Source organism: Octodon degus, unplaced genomic scaffold, assembly GCF_000260255.1.
Source record: "Octodon degus isolate 3935 unplaced genomic scaffold, OctDeg1.0 scaffold00017, whole genome shotgun sequence".
NCBI classification, from domain to species: Eukaryota; Metazoa; Chordata; class Mammalia; order Rodentia; family Octodontidae; genus Octodon; species Octodon degus.
In genome coordinates, this window is record NW_004524593.1 from 20,897,337 (window position 1) to 20,905,255 (window position 7,919).

A 7,919-nucleotide genomic window follows, 5' to 3' on the forward strand; every position below is an offset into this window, starting at 1 on the left:
CAGGGTAGCGAGCACAGGAGAGCACGCACTGACTCACAGAGTGAAGGGGCTACTTTGGTTGCTTCACTGGGGCGAATGACAGCCTAGAAATGGTGGAAGTGGGGAGGCCATGAAGAGGGAGGCCAGGGAGGAGGGGAGGCCAGGAAGGAGGGGAAGAAAGGAAAGAGAGGAGGCCAGGGAGGAGGGGAGGCCTGGCACAGGCTATAATAGCCCCAGGGCTGGAGACAGAGTGTTTGGAGCAGGTGGTCACAGTGTTGATCAGGAGAGGGGCTCAGATTCTGGGCAGATTTTGAAGGCAAAGACAAAGAGCTCCCAGTGGATTCAATACTGATCATTTAAGCAGATGAAGAGAGAATAGGGGAGGCTCAGAAATGACTCCACAAGTTTAGGTCTGAGCAGCTGGGAGGACTAGGTTTCTGTTCACCAAGATAAGGAAAACTGCAAAGGAGCAGATTTACAGGCACCCTAAGAACTCAGCTGTGGACCCAAGTCCAAGACACCCAAAAGACGCTCTGCTTAGCATCTGAGCAAGTTTGGATCTGGAAGAGGTCCGGGCTAGTCCCAAGCTGTCAAAGCCTGCCATCATTCCCAGATGCAAACTACAGACAGGTGGGTTTTCAGTCATAACAAAAGATGAGGTCACCAATGGAAAAGAAGCGTCTGGGAACAGAGATGAGGTCGGAGGATGGAGCGCTGACGGCGCCACCGTAATTCCTCACCTGCCTGCTGCAGGAAATTGAAAATGTCCTCCAGCGGTTGGGCCAGCATATCTGGACTAGAGAGTGCAGTTCTGGGCGTCAGGGTCTGGGAAGCGCGGGGGTCCTCCCACAGGTCAGGTTTACATCACCCACATCCTACAAAGCTTTGGGGTATGAGGACTGGGACAAAGGGTAACAAGCAGCTGTTAGAATCTGGGGGATAACCAAGCAATATGCTGAAGATCCCAGGGAAAGGGACAATGATTTCCTTCCTAAGAACCGGAAGCCCACTCAAGTGTGTTGCCGGGTCCACTGTGTTACTAGGGTGTTGAGCTAGGTGCGTCTGATCAGAGCAAAGAATATAAAGGACACATCTGACCGTCAGAGTTGGGCCCCATGTCCCTGACAGCACACTGTGACAACTGTCACCATTAGGAAAGGAAAGAAGCCAATAACTAAAATAAAGCAGGCAGTCAGCAGCCCACAGCATGTACTCAGCACTTGCTGAGGGGCCTCTGGTAACAGGGCTGAGTGGGCAGAGGCACAAGGGGCACCACGGAGCCGGCTGGAAGCCCTGGGCTCTCCTTCCTAGAACGCCTGACACCAGTTACCACTGCCTTTCCACAGGCACACCTTAAGTACTGATTTAGTGACTTCTGTTGTTGCGGAGACAAAATTCCTAATAGCTGCAGTTCAAGGACGCAAAGTTTATTTGGCTCCCAGTGTGTAGAGGTTTCAGTCCATAGTCAGCTAGCTTGGCTGGCTTTGGGGTGGCAGGGCAGGGGAAGCAGTCCATGGCATGAAGAAGGCAGGAAGGCAGCCAGGGACCAGCAGCAAGAGATGACAGCAGCCCTCTTCCTGTCCCTTATGTTCTATGCAGGTGACACACCTGAGGGTGGGTAGCACCCGGAAAGGGCTTCTTCGTAGCCACACCCAGAGCTATACCAAGTCAATCAGCAGGCTGGCTTAGTAAGCACACACCCTGACCCCTAGCAGCACACACCTAGACCCAGCCAGCTCTGAGAAGCCCCCCGTGTGGCCGCAGGGCTTGGGGAGCCACCCAGGTACACGGCAAGAAGCGCAAAGCCAGGACTAGCACTCAGAGCCTGGGAGCTCCTCTCCACCTGGCTTGCAGAGCTGATGCATGCTTACTTTTCAAAAGCCCCCGCCTTACAACTCGGGATTTGCTGAGCGTGAGCATCTACCCACAGGAGCCAGAGCTTCCTTAATAATGCCTTCTTGAACATATCTGCACAAAATATGCCAAGTACATCAGGCTGTGCTTCACTCCCTCCCTGGGTCTCTGGTCCGATGCTCTCACAAGGCGGGCAGTGCTTCTGGTTAGGTGGCCTTCGTTTCTGTTATGGAAACTGGCCTCAGCTCAGAAGGCCACAGACTGTCCCTTCCTCAGAAAATGCCAGTGTGCAGCCACAAGCCTGGTTTCCTGGAGGTAAAAGGCATGCCAGCTATCGCCTCCCAGGCGAAGGTGTCCTGAAGGGATCAGCAACAAGCTATTTAAGAAAATAGAACAAAAGAGTAACACATCAGCTAGTTCATAATACTCTGTTCTTCATTATGGCTGAAATACCCCAAACTCAGGATTGCTTTTCCATATTTTAAAACAAAAAAACCTAGTGTCCAATGTCAGCACAATCTCCTTTGGTCCCTGTGTGATTTTGTTCTCTCTGTAAATGTTAGGATCCAGATGGTTCTGTGGGCTTCCCACTATCCTTCTAAGAGCATTTAAACACACCAGAAGAGCTGATTAATCCCAGTACTACTATTTCATTACTCAGCTAGATTTGTGGTCTTGAGTCTTAAACAACAGCTTTCTCAGATTTTTTTTTATTCTAGGGAAAGGCCTACAGGGTGTTCAGGGTCTCACTACTACATCGGACTCGAAGTGATCCACCTGTTTACAGCCTCCCAAGAGCTGGGATTACAGGACCATGCCATGACGGCCAATCTCTCAAAATTTTTAAAACTGTTTTTGTTTTTAAAGTAATCCTCCTCTTTGTGGTTATCGTAAAGATACAAGCCTTCCTTAGAGCTACTGGAACCTATATACTTTGAACTGGGAGTCATCAGTAATTTACTTGCCTATTTCAGCGACAACGTATAACTATAACTGTACCATGTTACCATCTCTAGTTGTCTCAATACCCTTCCAAAAACCTTGCAAAAACTTTGGGGTGAACAGACAGAGGAGGAGATGTACACCCCTCGGTGCCATCCCTGCCATTGGTGGCCTGGGCCCCACTGCCCACATGGGCCCAAGGAATCAGGCTCCCCTGATGAATATGAAGAAGCTTCTCTGAGCAAGCTGTGAACACAGAGGTTTCTTTGGCACATGCTGATCGGCTTAGCATCCCTGGCTCCCGCCTCTTGCTGGAAATTGTCAAGATCTCACAATGTGCTTAAGTCTACTGACACAGGCTGAACGCCCTCTCGCATATACCCCAAGCACAAACCTTCCGAGATTTGCATTATGCCATATCTAGGCAGAGTGTCACTTGCATCTCGCCGAGCATGGCATAGCCCCAAATCCTGTTCATCCAATAAACCTAAATACAGACACAAAGAGAGGGAAAGAGCATTTCTAAAGTCAGCGAGGGCCTGTGGTGAGCAACTGAGTATACAAAGCCCCTCGATCTTAGGGTTCTTTGTGATTTGCATCTTTACAGGTAAGGGGGAAGCAACTGAACTGTTAGCCCTCCTCACCAAAGCCACAGCCGTAGAAAAGATCTCACCCTATTAATTTAGGGCCCGGGTGGCCACAAAGCCATGGGTAGAGGGGTGAACTTTGTGGAGCACAGGAAGATAGTCCATCATTTGGGGTGCATTTGAGAATGAAAAACCAGAGCTCCTAGAACTACTCAGAGAACATTGATTTGCTGATGAAATCTATGCACATTTAGCCCTGAACATAGCTTAGTGGCGTAAGTGCATGCCTGGCAAGCTCAAGGTACTGAGTTCAGTCCCCAGTACCACAAAAAAAAATCTAAGCCCATTTAGAGCATGGTCAGGTACTCTAACTTCTGAATTTGAATAACTGCATCCACCTACAGTAGGTTATTGGATAAAACATGTGAAACAATTGCTGCAGATGTTGAGAAACAGGTTGTGCACCATCCACTCAGGGAAACAGAGGATGTGATCAACTCGGTTGGTGGCTACAGCCAGACTTCAGGACACAAGCAGGACGCCGGCAAAGCACACCCATCTCAGGAGTTTAGGAGACAGAGCTCGGAGTCCGGGGAAGCTGAGCACTACCGTGGGGCAGAGCACTTGACGGAGAGGCCAGAAACCTGCCAAGCCACGAGGCCTTCCCTGATGAGCCCCTACACATCCAGGCAAAACGGGCCCAGGACTTGCGAGCCGGGAGCCTCTCTGCTGCCAACCAGAGCCGAGACACTGCCGAACACACCGTGTGGTCCCAGAGCCCCCAGTGTGACAGCTTCAGGGGAGACCTAAACCAGCCCCAAAACAAAGCTTGCTCTAGGGTCACCCAGCTCTAAGACCAGCCTTACAATGACCAGATTGGACTGCAGAACACTTAGCTCCCCGCAAAGAAAGTTCAGCTTTCTAAAAGAAGATGCAAAATTCAGACTTTCCTTCTTCCATCCTAAGAAAAATCATCTAAAAATCCCAATAAATGGGAAGATATGGCCTCAAACCAATATGAGGTTTGAGGAAGAAATTGATGCAATCAGAAAGACAGACATAATGAAGACAGCAGATAAATCCTTAAGAACAGCTACTTTAGATATGCCTGGGATTAAAGAAAATAGGGTGCTATTGAGAAAAGAGGTGGGGAGGACACAGAGACACAGGCGCAGACACAGAGACAGCTAAAGAAAGAGAGACACAGAGACAGAGACAGAGAGACAGAGACAGAACTAGAGAAATACAGAGACAGAGAGGCAGAGACAGAAGAGACAGAGACAGAAGAGACAGAGAGAAAAAGACAGAGACAGACACAGAAACAAAGCTAGAGAGAGACAGACAGAGATAGAAAGAGAAACAGAGACAGAGACAGTGAGGCAGAGACAGAAGAGAGAGAGAGACAGAGACAGACACAGAAACAAAGCTAGAGACAGACAGACAGAGACAGAAAGAGAAACAGAGACAGTGAGGCAGAGACTGAGAGACAAAAGCAGAGAGAGACTAGTTCTTTTAAAGAAGCTTAATAAAACTGACAAACTGTTAGCAAGAGGACAGGAGGAGCCAGAACACAAACTGCCAACATGAAGAAGGAGGAACAAGGCGTCCCTGCAGTGCCTGCAGACACTGAGACTGCGAGGAGTGCTGTGAACAGCGCCACACTTAGACAGCTAAGAAGAAAGGCCAGTTCTCAGAAAACACAGACTACCACGGCTTGCCCACGGCTACTCAGGAAATTAAACTTGCTGTTTAAAACTCTCTTGAACAAGCCCTCAGCAGGAGAAGGCCTTTCTGGAGAACTTGCCAGATGGCTACAGAAGAATGATGCCCATGCTCAAAATATTTTTCAGTGAATGGAAGAAATTGAAACCCCTCTTCTACATTTCAGGAAGTTAGCATTATCCAGAGAGCAAACCAAATAAGCACAATGTGAGAAAATTATGCATGATATCTCTCAGGAATATAGACGCGTAAGTCCTCAACAACCTATTAGCAAAAAAGAATTTTTAAAAATATAAAAATAATTCTATGCTATAGCCATGTGAGTTTTATTTCAGAGACATTTCAATATTAGAAAATCAGTCAGTGTAATCTATTATAACAAGACTAAAGAAGTTTTGTATGATCATTTTGATCAATGCCTGAAATTCATATGATGACATCTAATACCTATTGATTATGTATTGTACTACTGTTTTCCATATATAATATACACACGAGCCTGAGCGTCTTTAGGTGCAGTTCTGGCTGTCTTGAAGTCCTGAAGGCGCTCAAAGCATCCATGACCCTCTTGGCTGCAGGGAAGAGGCCGAAGGCACACAGTGCAGACCCTGTGGATGAGGTGGATGAGAACACGACCTGGGGTCTCCAGGCGCCTGCCGTCCCTCTAGACAGCGTGTGGCAGTGGCCACCCCTGTGTCTCCTGTCACACCTTGTGACGACACTGACGAAGGAGGATTCTGGAAGTGCTTCAGAAGGTGGCAAGCGGGATGGGGGAAGGCATCAAGGGGGACTCATGGCAAGTTATCCTTTGCTGCAATAACTAACACTCACGGTAATTCTCACTGTGTGTGTGTGTGTGTGTGTGTGTGTGTGTGTGTGTGTGTGTGTGTTTCCTTGAAATAGAAATAGAAATAGAAGGAACATACTCAATGTAGGAAAACAGAAAATCTGCTCTGAACACTGGACTTCGTGATGAGACCCAAAAGCTTTCTCCATAAGACTGAGCAAGGAGGTGCCCACTCTAGCTAACCAGAACGTCAGGCAGGTTCCCCAGGGCAGCTAGACAAGAAAAGGAAACGCACATCCTGATGTGTGGGGGTCCGTCTCCCTGCTCGCCAGACCAGAAGAGAACAGATGGACTGTCTGTGTCCACCAGTGAGGTAATTATGCTATACAGCAAATTCCAAAGAATCTATAAAAAGCTTCTAATAAATGAGTTTAGCAAGGCTGCAAGACACCTGAAAGACATACAAAAATGAACTGCATTTCTGTATTATCAGGGAGAATACAAATACATCAATTTAAAAAACAGTATTATTAATAATGAGTGAAAGAATTAAATACTTAGGTAAAAGTTCCAGGCTGTTTATGTGGAAAACCACAAATGCCTATAGGAGACACCAAGAACAGCTGCCCAGTTCCCCGATCACCATGCCCAAAGCTAGCGTAAGAATCTGATAGGGCCGACTTCACTATCTCATCTCACTTTTCTCTGTGGAAAGTAGGAGAACATCAACGTGGCATTTTTTAAAACGTGACCTGTTTATAAAATCCACACTGCAGGAAGGAAGAGGGTACTCACCAGCCAGAGGCCAGGGATTACCAGTTCTGTAATTCATGAAAATTACAGGTTTGCTCTCATTCAAGAGCTCAAATTAGGGCCCGTCCAAGAACGTTTTGTGAGTGCGGTCAGGAGGGGGAGAGGCTCCCTGGAGTGAGGGGCAGGAGGGAGGGACTGATACTCGGCAGAGATGGTGAGGGCTGAGTCTAGACCCAAGAAGGGCAGCTGCACAAGGACTGTGCAGGCAGAAAGGGGAGGCAAGGACACTTGCTAGATGGGGCTCAGAGCGCTTGTCTGAGCAACAAGAACGTGGCATCGGGTCACGGTGCTTGGCCAGAGCCATGAACACAGAGCATGCTCAGCTGAGCCCCGCAGGCAGCCAGAGGCAGGCGGTACCGCCTTCTCACCCAAGGGCCAGTGACCTGGTCGCTTCCTCCATCTCAGGTCATCTGCCCACATGTCCTGCCCGAAACTATCTCAAACCCCAAAGCAAAAGCAGGAAAGGAACATTACAAAATGTTGAACTCAGTCGTCTTTAGATGCCAAAAATGTGAATATATTTTCACTAACTTTCTATAGTTCCAAATATTGCTTTATAAGTATTACTTTTGCAGTGGGAAAATGGAGCAAACCTGTCATTGTGGTCTGCATTTATTGGTAATGACAAAAGCCCAGGACAGCAAATGGTTCTGTTGCACTCCACTAGCTTCTATAAATTTCTGTGCCTTGCAGGAAAATGGCTCCATATTCTGGTTTCTTCTATTAATAAGCAAAACGTGCCTTGCTGTCCCCCAGACTATTTTATGCCTGTGGGAGTCTTTTTCCACCACAGGCATCCACCACGTCAGTGTCCCCCTCCTACACGCGCCAGCCCACAGCCCACAGCTCCCAAAGGAGAGGGCCCAAGTCCCTCAGGTCTTTCCTACCTCTGCAAGGAGCTCAGGCTGCCTCAGCTCACCCCGAGAGGCTCCAAGTCTTCGTGGCAGAGGTGGCACCTGTGGTAGAGTCTCCATGGCAGAGGTGTTCTTACTAGGGGAGAGGTAAGGTATTCCAAATAAGGAAAAAGTCCAAAACAGAAACTTCCTGCGTTAAGAAGCCCCCCTCCCCACCAGTTGCGCAGATCTCTTAAACTTGTGAGGAAGAGGTCCCTGGGGGTCAGGCGAGTCCTGAACTCGGAGGCACCATCTGTCCCTCTCCTCTGCAAGGAAGGCTCTTCCAGGACCCCTTTACACCGTGTGTGTGTGTGTGTGTGTGTGTGTGTGTGTGTGTGTGTG